A 13,436-nucleotide genomic window follows, 5' to 3' on the forward strand; every position below is an offset into this window, starting at 1 on the left:
GACGAAACTTCAAGACCTGACCTATGTGAAAATGTAAGCGACTAAGCGTTTGGGACGCCGTTCCAAACGGGCAAGGCGCGTTTTTGGCCGCCTCGTCCTCGTCGGACTAAGGCCAAGAGTATATACGTACACATATATATATATCTCCTTCGTCTTTTATCTCTTAGTCTACTGATATTTGAACGTTGGGGCACCACACAAGATCTGGCAACTAGTTTTCTTCACCCTTCTCGATTTTCTCCGATACCATCCTCCCATCTTTTCCGTTGTCTACTCTCCGTTCTTCCTCACTGGACGATTTCTTGCATTATAGCTCATGGCTACTCCCGATAACTCAGTGACACGTGGCCGTACCACTTCAGTTTCCTTTTCTTTATTGACATTCACTGTGTTAAGAAGGTCTCCGTACATTTGCAGTGCTACATGGTTGCGTACGAAGCAGGGACAGTATCAGGAAGATAATATGCATGTGTTTTACCTTTGCCAAAAAGATTATGTTTCTGATGGCGTTTGCAAGTCTGTGTGTACGTGTGTGTGTGTGCGTGTACATGTGTTGATGAACAGCATAACTCGAAAAGGCTGAGATGGATTGGATTGATAACTGGTACGGGGTGGGTCTTGATGAGACGTGCACATGATTATTATCTCCATGAAAAATGGAGATATATTATCTCCATAAAAAATGGAGATATATTATCCCCATAAAAAATGAGATATAGTTCTGTGTGTGTGTGTGTGTGTGTGTGTGTGTGTGTGTGTGTGTGTGTGTGTGTGTTTCCGGACTACTGTAGTCAGCATAACTCAAGAACCTCTTGATGGATTACAATGATATTTGGTATGTAGGCAGGTGTAGGGAAGCCGAAATTCAAGGTAGATTTTAGGCTCCCTGGTATGTGACCTTGGCACTGCAGCAGAACTTCCGTTTTTTTATCTTTTGACCTGGACATGCTATGGTCCTGATCATTTGGTGGCAGATAGCTTGTGAAGTAATGAAGAATTGGGGTAGGCGTTGGCCCCCTAGCAGCTTGCTCTAGAACTGCAGGGGCGTTATTGTGAAAATCTTCTAAGGAGAATAACTGAACAAAGGAACGACGGATTTCTATGATATTTAGTATGCAGGTAGCTTGATAACTAATGGGAAAAATCTATATTTGCAGTGTTTTCTCAAACACTCAAGACTCAAATACATGTAACGTATGTAGTTTATGGCAAGTGGAACATCAATAAATTATTGATTATGCAAATAAATTTCTAATTTGCATAATCAATGTAAAAACGCCATTAGCCATCTAAGTGGTAATTGATAGGACTGTCAATATTGCGACATGTGTAAGTTAGCTACAGGTGTTCATGACCAAACATGCATTATGTAAATGTGTAAGTCATTTGCCTAAACAGAATAGTTCATGGAGATATGAAGCCTCCGGACTCCTGTTGCGATTTGTAACGGTACTACAGCGTAACGTCTACATGTAGTTTTGAAATCACATGCTCTTGACATGCCATGGTCGTGATTTTTGAGTGCTATATAGCTCATAGCCGACTTTGAAAGAAAACAACTCTGCGTATCCATGCTTTCTGGTATGAAGATAGTTCAAATGATGTTTTAGTTCATTATGTTGTGATTATGCATTTCAGAATCTAATTTGCATGATTACTGAGAAACTTTACAAACCCGCTGCGTTCAATGATTGGACCATCCAAACATGTGATATGTTACTGAGAAAGATAGGGACATGTATAGATGCAAAATTATCACAGTGGAGACTTAATTTGCATAATTAAGTTGAAAATACTATTGTTCCATATTTCTAATTAACGGAAACTTTATATTTGTGGCACTTGAATGTTTGGTGAAGGCTAACATAGTAAGATATAAATCATGCAAATGAGGACCTACTTTGCATAATCCTCACGTCGCCGGTGTGTTTTTTAAACACCACCCTTGTTTTGTCTACTCCTACCCACCTTGCGGCTGACCGTTTTTCCAACAACGTAAGGCCTTGCAGACGTGTGAGAGACGAAGACGAAGCTTGCACTACATGTACATTAGAAGACATAAAACAACTTTGTTTATTGGTTTTAAAAAAACGAAAATTTCCTCTTCTGCCAATCAATGTATTCACTGTACAATGTAGGAAATACTACCTTCAATATTGTACATGTCTATCTTAATATAGATGAAGAAATATGTTCAAATGGGGCTGCCATCAACAAGACACAAGTGTGTGACGGCAGAGACGACTGCGGAGACGGCACAGACGAACAGAACTGCTGTAAGTACAGACACAGAGAAAATTGTATTTTTGAAAATTCAAGATAGCAGATCCAAGATGGCGGATGGCTAAAACTATATAGTCATTTTATGACGTCATTTTGACGTCATTGCTGTTGCTATTGACTTTTTTTCTGAGTTTGGCCTTTGGCATTTGCATTTTGCTATTGTATGGTTTAGAATCAGAATTATTTCATAGGAGATTTACTAGTTACACCTAACATGTAAAATATTGGTTACATTTGTCACTCCTATGTCATGAACCGATGTATGCATAAAGCTACTAGTTCAAATATAAAACTTGAGTAAACGCTGATATATTTATGATAATGTGGTTTAACTATAATGTTTCCCTTATATTCGGCGCAGGTGATCGACAAGGCAAGACGGCCTGCGGCAACGGCCAGTGCATAGATATGCACAAAACATGTAGACCTCCCGATATAGATACTCGTGTTTCCTGTTGGAAACTAAGACAACATTATTCTAGATGTGACGGGATAGAAGATTGTAGGGATGGCAGCGACGAGTCTTGTCGTGAGTACACTGGAAACATAACTAATCAGCTAAAGCCCCCCTCTCACTGGACCCGCGGCGCGCTGGTGGCGTCACTGCGGCCAATCGAATTGACAAAGCACTCAACGAATTTCATCGACAAAAAAAACAACTAATCTTTTTAAGCTTTGTGTGTTTTGTTGTCTTTTGGTCATATTTGTACGTTTTGAATGATATTCCCACTAAAAAGTCAAGGGTAACACAAATCCAGCTTAGGACGCAGCGACGCCGCCAGCGAGCCGCGGGTCCAGTGAGAGGGGGCTTAACACCCATAATCACACCTACTGTAACTAGCGTTATAGTCATGGGTACATCAAAGTGTTCATGACACCAATGGCACCAAAGTACAACAAAGTACTTCTTGTATTCTATAAGAAAAGAATTATCCATTGAACATAGCCATTTGCACTATACGTATTAAACGGAGGTCCCGTGTTTGAGGAGAGCCACACCTTAAACAACCAACAGCACTCATTAAAAAGAGTAGGCGTCCTTCCCTGTGTGAGTCGACCAAATCTTATAGTCGGTATAGGCTCCAGAACCATGCCCCTAATGTTAACACATATACTAGCCTCTGAGAATAGTTAAAAAAAGGTGGGCGGTGTACAGACAGTAGGAATTAGATAGGTGCATGGCATTGACTAAACTATTGTGCAATATGAATGATTATATGGGAGAATATGGATTTTTTTACCAAAATGATCTGTAAATATTGTAAGAAAGTTTGTCCTCACCACCTTTTCGAATTCTACCTGTAAAATTCTTCAACAGAACAGGTGGCCTAATCCGACGCCATTTCCATTCCTTTTACGATCCTAAGACTAGTAAGAGCTATTTACCTTTGAAAAGTTATAACCATAGTTATAATTCACAGACTAATCTACATATGACATACATTAGGTACTAACCTGAATGCATTTATGACTTACTATGTATGTGTGTGCGTATGTGTGTGTGTGTGTGTGTGTAAAGCGAAACGTACCTATATGGGTGTGTCCTACCGTATATATATATATATATATATATATATATATATATATATATATATATATATATATATATATATATATATATATATATATATGTGTGTGTGTGTGTGTGTGTGTGTGTGTGTGTGTGTGTGTGTGTGTGTGTGTGAGACTGAAACATATGAGTGTGTCTTATTTAAAGCTGAACATAATATATAAGTGTACCCTACCATGTATATGTCTGTGTATGTGCACGTGTAAAGCGAAACTTCTATGTGTTTATCCGACCATGTATATATGTGTGTAAATCTATCCCTAAATCTATGAGGACTTTGTTGCCTTTGTCTATATATAACGTTGTGTATGTAAAATTTACAACACTTGGCCCTTAGTACCCAGTGCTCTTACCCCCGGCTTCACATTGGTTTCCTTACATCTATTAAGGCAAACGAGGAATTATCACATTTCCACAGCATTTAAAGGGTGGAATCCGTAATGAATCTTCAACAGTAACTCTAGATCTGGCAACATTGTAGTTAGCACCGAGGAAAGCACACTTCTGATTGGCTTAACAATATCTCTTCTCTGCTCTGTCCTTCAGCTGCTGCTGCCTGTGACAATGGAGCCCTGTTCCACCCGGCTACCCGGTGTAACGGCAGAGACGACTGTGGGGACAACAGTGATGAACATAACTGTGGTGAGTTTTCAAAAAAAACACTCACACAACTTGTCGCGGTAGCGTAGTGGCACGGTGTTAGGCCCCAGAACCCAGATATACCAGGTTCGAATCCGGGGTCCCCTGATTTGTCCCGTTGACGTTGTGCCCTTAGAAAAGGCACTTAACACGACTTTCCCCACTTTACTCTTGTAAAAATTAATACCTAACTTCGGTTAGGGACGTCCCTCGGCTAGGACGTGAAATGGAGGTCCCGTGTTTGAGGACAGCCACACCTCAAGCACGTTAAAGAACCCAACACACTTAGCGAAAAGAGTAGGGGTCCTTCCCGGTGTATGTGGATTATATAAATCTGTCCGGATATGCAGCTTGTACTCTTCAGTACAAACTTGGTGTGTTACGCATTCATGCAATATAAACAAACAGATAAACAAAAACTTGATCTAAATGTGCATAGCACTAAAATATACATCAGGAATGGCGTTGTGACTACTGAAAATGTCAAGCGACAACAACGTCAATTATAAGACGTGAAAGATCGCCTCTGACGGAGTTTGATTGCAATTAAATCTGAATAAACGAACATGTAACTACTGTCTCAGGCGCAGCATCGGTACGCGGTATTTATTTGGAACTAAAATGTTAAAACGGGTTACACAACAATCAGACGTTAGCCTAGACTTGCTTTCTGTGGCTACCACAACGCCAACCTACTAACATGCATGCATGCTAAAATTACAAAGCTCTGAAATGCTCGTTTTTATCTTCTTCCTGACCACGTACATCCATCTGCAGACAAACCGGCAATTATAGACATGTATCGGGTCAAATCAGGCTGTAAGGTTTTGGACCATCGCAAACCGGGGCATGCCACTACTCTTTTTCGAAAGGTGTGCTGGGTTCTTTTACTTGCGCAGGGTGTGGCTCTCCCCAAACACGGGACGTCCATTTAACGTCCGATCCGAGGGACGTCCCTAACCCTAGATGAGCTAGGTACTCATTTACACCTGAGTGAGGTGAGGAAAATCGTCTTAAGTGCCTTTCCCAAGGGCACAACGTCGGGCGCATGTCTGGGGGCAGCCCGGGATCGAACTGGGGTCCCCTTCTTTGACAGTCGGATGTTCTATTCAGTACGCCACACGATGCCACAATTACATTATCCATTTACAATGTAACGTTATATGTCCATAGACTGTTTCTATCTACACGACAAAGGGACAAGCTACAGGGGCCTTGCAAACCTGGACGGATCCTGTCAGTTCTGGACATCTCAGTACCCCCACACCCATAACCACACTCCCCAGGCTTACCCATTGGCAGGGCTGGAGCAGAACTACTGTCGGAACCCGGACGGGAAGGACAGGCCGTGGTGCTACACAAACAACCCCCTCATCAGGTGGATGTACTGCGATGACGTCTTCGCCTGTGACGGTATAACCACTATTTAACAAAATAATACCCTGTATACTTCGCCAGCTTTAAGGCATCATACCTCTGCAACTTCATAAGGAACACCGTCCCAATGTTTTTCCATTGACTTTTTTGTTTTGTTTGCCCTTTCATATTGTCAAATACAAGCAAGTACCGACAAGAATTTGAGTTCTAATCCTGTCAATGATAAAGTTTATTTTGACACCTTTTTAATTTTTAACTAATGTTAGTCTGTAGAGCTCTCTTGCTGTATCAATCTTATTCAGATTAACAGACGCTGACATTGAGTCCGTAAAACACAATGATCAGAAACACAGTCAACTTTAACGTTTCAATAAAGCATACTTCTGTTTGTTTTATATGTCCAGCCGTGCCAACACGATGCTTCTACGCAATAGACAAGGGAAGGAGCTACGCAGGGCACGTGAAAAGGTAAGATTAGACGCATTTCTAATAGCAGGCCTCCCGACCGTTCCTAACCTTCCCTAGATCATGGTTCGGAGTAAATTGTGAGCAAATTCGTAAGAAATTGGTCTGCGAAGTTTGAACCTGGTTGAATGCTTCAGCCGAATGTTTCAAATGATTTTAAATAGTTCATTTTATGACTTAGGAAATGTTGACCATGTTGTGAGTGTGCAATTCTGTATGTCGCCACTCTTCAGGGCAGGAGACCGGGAGTGTCAGAGATGGGACTCCCAGTCCCCCCACAGCCATCCCCACACACCACAGGCTCATCCTGATGCAGACCTGCAGGAAAACTTCTGCCGTAACCCTGGCAACAAGGAGCGGCCTTGGTGCTACACAACGGACCCGACACTGCGTTGGAGCTACTGCGACATTATGGAATGTGCCGGTAAGCACAACTGAAGACCACAATGTATTCTCACCCCTGCAAATCTACAGTTGTTACATAGTCGCTACTTGATATCAATATAAATGCAGAACAAAGTAGACTATCATCATCATCATCATCATCATCATTATCATCATCATCATGTCAAATCATTAAAAATAAGTAGAAATACAATGTGAATGCTCAAACGTCCAAATCTGCCTTTGGTCAGATGGATTTGAAATACAACTAAAAGAAAATGTGTGATTTTGAACGATTTGAACAGTTTTGTTGAACTTGGTTGTATTCTCTGCAATGGAAATCATTCATCTGTTGCTGTCTCATGTCCATCTTAGACCCTACATCCCTGGACTTCATCGGACAAGAATGCAAGGAAGTATACACCTGTAGATGGCAAGATTCAAAGGAACTCTCAGACTGTTTCTGTGACGATGACTGCAGCTTTTTCGGTGACTGCTGTAAAGACGCCGAGTAAGTAATTATAAGCCTCTAATTTGGAAGCACGTCATTTCTTATGAAAAGGAAAGATGTAGAGAAGAAAACTGGAGGTCTGCATGGCGAATCACCATAATTTGAACTGCATGTCACAAAGGAAGTTCTACTGATGAGCTCGGCTTTGTAGGTCGTATTCACATGTCGTCGTTGGTGGGTTCTTCGGTCGGTGTCAACTAGTGCTGCGTACCTAAACGCAACATCAGGTACAGGTACAGAAGTTTAGGTACAGGTCCGGACCGTACAGGTCCGGACCGTACAGGTCCGGACCTGCACCTGTACCTGAACAATATGAAAAATTAACATGTGTTTCTCTGACAAAAACATAAACTGTTTTCGACTTGTCAGTATCTTTATTAAAAAAACATAACTAGGTTTCCTACCACCAAAGTCCCTTGGCCTAAAATGCCAAATGCTATTAAAACTCCCGGCCAGCCTGAATGACCTGTTGCATATTAGTTACTCTGCTCCAATGTATCACTTTGGTCACGTTTGGTGTTGCATAAGGGCAGGAGATCAGTCACAAAATAAGCACATACTTGGTGTAAATTTGTATCGGTACAGTACCTGTACTTCATGATCCGGTATTTTGGACCTGTACCGAATAAATTTTCATGGTACAGTACCGGTACACAGTACCGGTACGCAGCACTAGTGTCAACGGCATAACTCATTGATTTGGGAGTTGATCTGTACAAGAAAATGAATAGATTGGGCATGTTCACAACTTTTGCTTTTTTGGAAACTTTTTCACGGAAGTTCTGCAGGGAAAATAGATGAGTATTTTTTTCTTTGATTTCTTTACAGGTAGATAGCACCTACTCCCCGTTAGATTCTTCAATCACACATTCCTGCAGTCTTTTTAATTACCTAAAACAATAGCCATGACATAGCATGCACTTTCAGAAGTAGTCATTTGCTGCATTGTAGCAGTCTAGTTTTCCTTACCGTTAATCATGTGATTTATTTCGGGCTCCATTACACCGACCACAGAGTAGACAGCTCCGTTCAACAACCACCTGACTATTACCGGCTGCAGTGGAAGTGTGTGTCGGGCTTTACCAACTGGCCGTCCTATTGGATGGTTGCTGACTGTCCTGACGAATGGACGGATGACTTCACAAGGGAGCAATGTTTACAACAAGTGGATCCCTTCAGCCTCGGTGACATGGTTTACAGGGTACCTGTGGAAGATAATCCATACAAAATCTACTACAGAAACATGTTCTGTGCTCTTTGTAATAATGTGACAATGTCAGAAGCATCTTTTTGGATGTCCAGACCTGTGTGTTCTGGACAGCTTAGTCCTTCTGCACAAACCTCTTTAGGTACGCTAGAGAATGTTCTCCGTACTCTTCAGTTTGAAGAGGTGGAGGGTTGCATTGGTGCAAACAAACTAGAATTCAAGATTCTCAATACGAGACAATGTCTTTCCCCCAAGCCGAAGTTTTCAAATGCACATTGTGATATGACTGCCTGCATGTCTTACAGCTTTCCTATTTCCAGTAGCTATAAGACCTACAGAAACCTACACTGTGCTCTTTGTGAAGGACTTTCCCTTACGGCGACCACTAACTTAAGGTGTGGTACCGCTTTTGCTCGTAACCGAGGTAGATACGGGTGTTTCGGTGAATCTCGATGTATCGAAAAAATGTCACTAACACTTCTGTTTAACTTTGATGTCGATGAGAATGGTGAAGACAGTTTCAATCAGTGTCCCTCTGACACTGTATTCGACCCCTTCGTAGACACGTGCCGGTATTTTTCGTCGGCTAGCAGAAGTCATGGCTCAGCAAACAAAACTATCCCGTTACAAAACTGCAGCGAACCCGCTTTGACGTTCACAGCGGAAGAGTTCCATGTCCTTCCCAATGGTAGTGTCCATCTGCTGAGTTCTAATGTGTCCTGTCCAACTGAGCAGGTGGTCATTCTGAACACAACAGCATCGATCTGCGGGGAGTGCATACTGCAGTACTTCTCGAACGATACGCAAACAGCCAACAGTCAGGACCCTGTCCAGGGTTGGTTAACCCTCGGCCTTGTAATAGCGTCTGCTGTAGCCGTGTTTTGTTTCGTGGTCCACACTGTCAGGTCTGGCCAGTGGAAAAAAGTCCCGGAAAAGCTGAAGGTCCAGATGCTGACATGCATGGCTCTTGCTGAAGTCATGTTTGTGGTACGTTTATTCGTCCCTCCCGGACCGGTGTGTGCAGCGTATGCAATACTGCTGCACTATCTGTTCCTGACAGCCTTCACATCCATGAACGCACTAGCTGTGGATCTCTTTCTTACGTTTCGTGATGGCTTAGAAAGAGCGGCAATGTACAAGTACCTCTTGTACACGTGGCTGATGCCTGTGCCTATAGTCGTAATGACAGTGATTGTGGAATTCGCCAGTTCTGTCAGGGTGGGTTACGGAGAGAACTGTTGGATCGGCAATCCGATCGGCAGTCTGCTGGCTTTTGGACTTCCTGTCCTCTGTGCTCTTCTGGTCAATGCTGTCTTTGTCACTATTGTCTTGCTAACCATACGGAAGTCATTTCAAATAGCCGACGCTGCATTGTCGCGCTCAAACATCAGCAAGGCCTGGGTCTACTTGCGTATCTCCTTTCTGGCGGGGTTCACCTGGATTCTCGGCTTCATCTACCCTTTCGTCAACAGCAGAGTTCTCGACTACATCTTCATTGTGCTGAATGCTTCTCAAGGCCTTCTGCTGACACTGGCGCTGATAATAACGTCGAAGGTGGTGCAGAAATGGAAGTCTGCGATCAAGGAACGCTTTGGTCTGGGAGAGCCACATCAGAACAATGAAGCAACCGCCACTGCCAACAACCGGCGGGCCATGTCAGGTGGAACTGAGGCAACGGCAGGTGGAACCGCTTCAGATATAGAGATGTCAACTTTGGCCGATGTTGAGAACAGGGCACGCCTTCATCTGGCTGAAGTTCATCATGACAATGGAGCAGCCGCCACTGCCAACAACCGGCGGGCCATGGCAGGTGGAACTGAGGCAACGGCAGGTGGAACCGCTTCAGATATAGAGATGTCAACTTTGGCCGATGTGGAGAACAGGGCACGCCTTCATCTGATTGAAAATCATGAAGTCAATGAAGAAGCCGCCACTGCCAGCGACCGGCAGACCAACGCATATGGGACTGAGGCCACGACAGATGGAACCGCTACAGATATAGAGATGTCAACTTTGGCCGATGTGGAGAACAGGGCACGCCTTCATCCGGCTGAAGTTCATCAAGACAATGAAGAAGCCGCCACTGCCAGCGCCCGTCGGACCATGGCAGGTGGAACTGAGACAACGGCAGGTGGAACCGGCTCTGCTACAGAAGTGCCCACGAAAACGTTGGCCAATGTGATGGAGAACACAAGTGGTGATGAAGAGGAGACCCGTCTCTAGTCGCACCACTAACCGCAGATAACAGCAGCATAAATCAACAATATGCTGCTCCATTCTTGAAGATACGTGCGCCGGAAAATTGTCCCTGCAAATCACATCGATTCGTGCACTGCGAGCTCAACGAACAAAATAATTTTAATACTACAAAGCCTTTCGTCTACGTAGCTCTTCTCTTAAAGTTCGCGCCTGTTCTAAATTAAAGGGACATATTTTTGCGCTTGAGTGAAAATTAGTACCGCTGTTGTCAGTACAAACTTTATGTAGCAGTGCAAAATGCGCACTGGGCTATCTTTTAAACCTCACATCAGAAGGCTCGTCAACAATTTTTATCGCAAAAAATTAACCTTTCTAGAAGTTTATGAAAAGCTCTGAATGCTGCCACTATTGAATACAAAGCAATCTAGTAAGACCCCTTGGTGCCCCTTGACGACCCACTCTGAAAAATACCATTATTAATGAGCAACGTGGTGACACGAACCACTCTGAGAAATACCATTGTGGGGTCGTGTGGCGTAGCGGCAGGATACCGTTGTTTGGGCCAGAACCCAGCGGTCCTGGGTTCAAATCCCATGACGCCACCGATGTTGTGCCCTTGAGAAAGGCACTTTACACGACTTTCCTCACTTCACTCAGGTGTAAAAATGGGTTTGTTGTTTTCTGTATGTGGCACTGTTAAAACAAGTTATCAAAAACATGAGTGCAGTGCCACGTCGTCCTTGTCTGCCCAAAAGCGAAGTATAAAAAATTTATAAGCCATCCGGTGACACGAACCACCCTGACAAATATCCACTATTAATGAGCCACGCGGTGACATGAAACTCGAGACAATGTTGTCTGTAAACAAGAGAACTGTTTGACATGCAACGGCAGCCCAACACTTGTGCAAACATATCTAATCATCCATCAGAACCGAACATGTACTTTCATAAAATGAAATCCTTCTTTTTTGCAGCACAATGCTGTCAATGACACACAGCATACATCCAGACCCTCCATGACCCGATGATGTTTATACTATGGATCTAGACATATAACACTGATCAAAATTCACTAATTGGACTTCATACCATCCACTGTGTCGAAGAAGCCCCTATTTTCTTACCAAAAGTTCCAGCATGTACCACATGTGGACAATTTTAATGAAACCAACTTGATGCAAGAAGACTGTTGGCGGATGCATATTTACGTTCTGTGAGGAATATGCTTACGTCTATTAGACAGTGTAATATGTACCTAACATGTGCAAGAAAGTTATGTACGTTTTTTTTTTTTACTTTTGATGAAAGACTTTATACAAACAACTATCTAATATGGTCCAAATTTATTTATCAAAGATATTTTCATGGTATACATATTACATTTAGCTGAAATATAAGGTACTCAAGAATGTCTTTATTTACTGACGCTTCTTTTTAACAGAAGGTCGTTATTGCCTTGATTGTGCTTGGATGACAGATGAAAGATGGTGATGATGATGGTAATGATGATGATAATTGTTTATTGTTAATTTGTAACAAATTTCTGTTTACGATCAACTGTTGTAATAGAGAAGCCACCATGTAGCCAGAACTCAATGATGGTCATATATTATGGATTGCCTACTGTCAAGCAAGAAGTTAAGAAAACTTTACATTTTGTAGATGATATTTTCAGAGAAAGAGCTCGAAAAGTCATCCTGTGTTAAATAATTTCTGTTTTGAATAGATAATTAATCATTTTCTTCATATGTGCTTATTGATAAGTACATGATATGGCCAAGATTTTGAATGGGCTTAAATTGTACATTATTCACCTATTGGAATAGCTATTTTATACACCTTATATATTTCTTAGCAATAGCAATTGTGCGGGCTTTTTTAATATCGGTGGTAAGGCCGTTACATTAGTCACGTTTTCTATCTGCATAAAGTGACGTCATAGAGGTGGTTGTCTTTTCATACCTTTACAGAGATCAGTGCTACTTAGTCGTAAATTATGGTATATCTCTTTTCTCAATGTGTTGTAAAATTGCAGTTTTATGCAGTTACATAGACGGTGCTTGAAATACTATGTACCTTTGTGCACCCAAAATTGGAGCTGGGCACACAATTTTGGACTGTGGGTGCACCTAGATACTTTCATAGGGTTACCTACCCTATAAGAGTAATGATACACTAGACTAGTATAGAGGATATTTTGACATTCAAGTGTACAAGAAATAATACGACCTGTTGTTGTTATCAAATGTTTAGAATTTTGAAGTTATCAAGTTTTGAATAGGGCAGCAAGGTTTCTAATTTTTTGTTTTTATTAACAATCTACTTTTAGGTTTATGTCGTGCTCCCAAATTTCTTTCTGTGCACCTAAATTTGTAAGGTCGCATTCCTCTGTCCTTTTCCAAAGTACCGCTTGGCGGCGTTTCTTCCTCTAGGATTCTAGTTCAGAGCCACTCTTGGTTGTCACATCCTCGCCATAGGCAAGGTCAAAGGTGAAGGCCAAATTGAGACGTAAACAGAACGATTCTGTACCTTGTTATGCAAAGCCACCTCCCGAGGCCATTTGCATCTATAAAGCATGGTTGAGACAACAATTGCTAATAAATCCGGGGCCTTCACCTTTGACCTATTGCGCATGCGTACTTTGTTGCGTACTAATCGTGAGCCACCTTAGAGACATCTATGGCGGTCCCTTTTTCACAGATATTAAAATAGAGTTCCTAACAAAAATACCAAACAGGACAGCGCCACGTGTTATAGTATAGATGTCTTTGTCACCATTTTCTTGGTGCATCGATGGCC

Source organism: Branchiostoma lanceolatum, chromosome 3 (assembly GCF_035083965.1).
Source record: "Branchiostoma lanceolatum isolate klBraLanc5 chromosome 3, klBraLanc5.hap2, whole genome shotgun sequence".
Classification (NCBI taxonomy): Eukaryota; Metazoa; Chordata; class Leptocardii; order Amphioxiformes; family Branchiostomatidae; genus Branchiostoma; species Branchiostoma lanceolatum.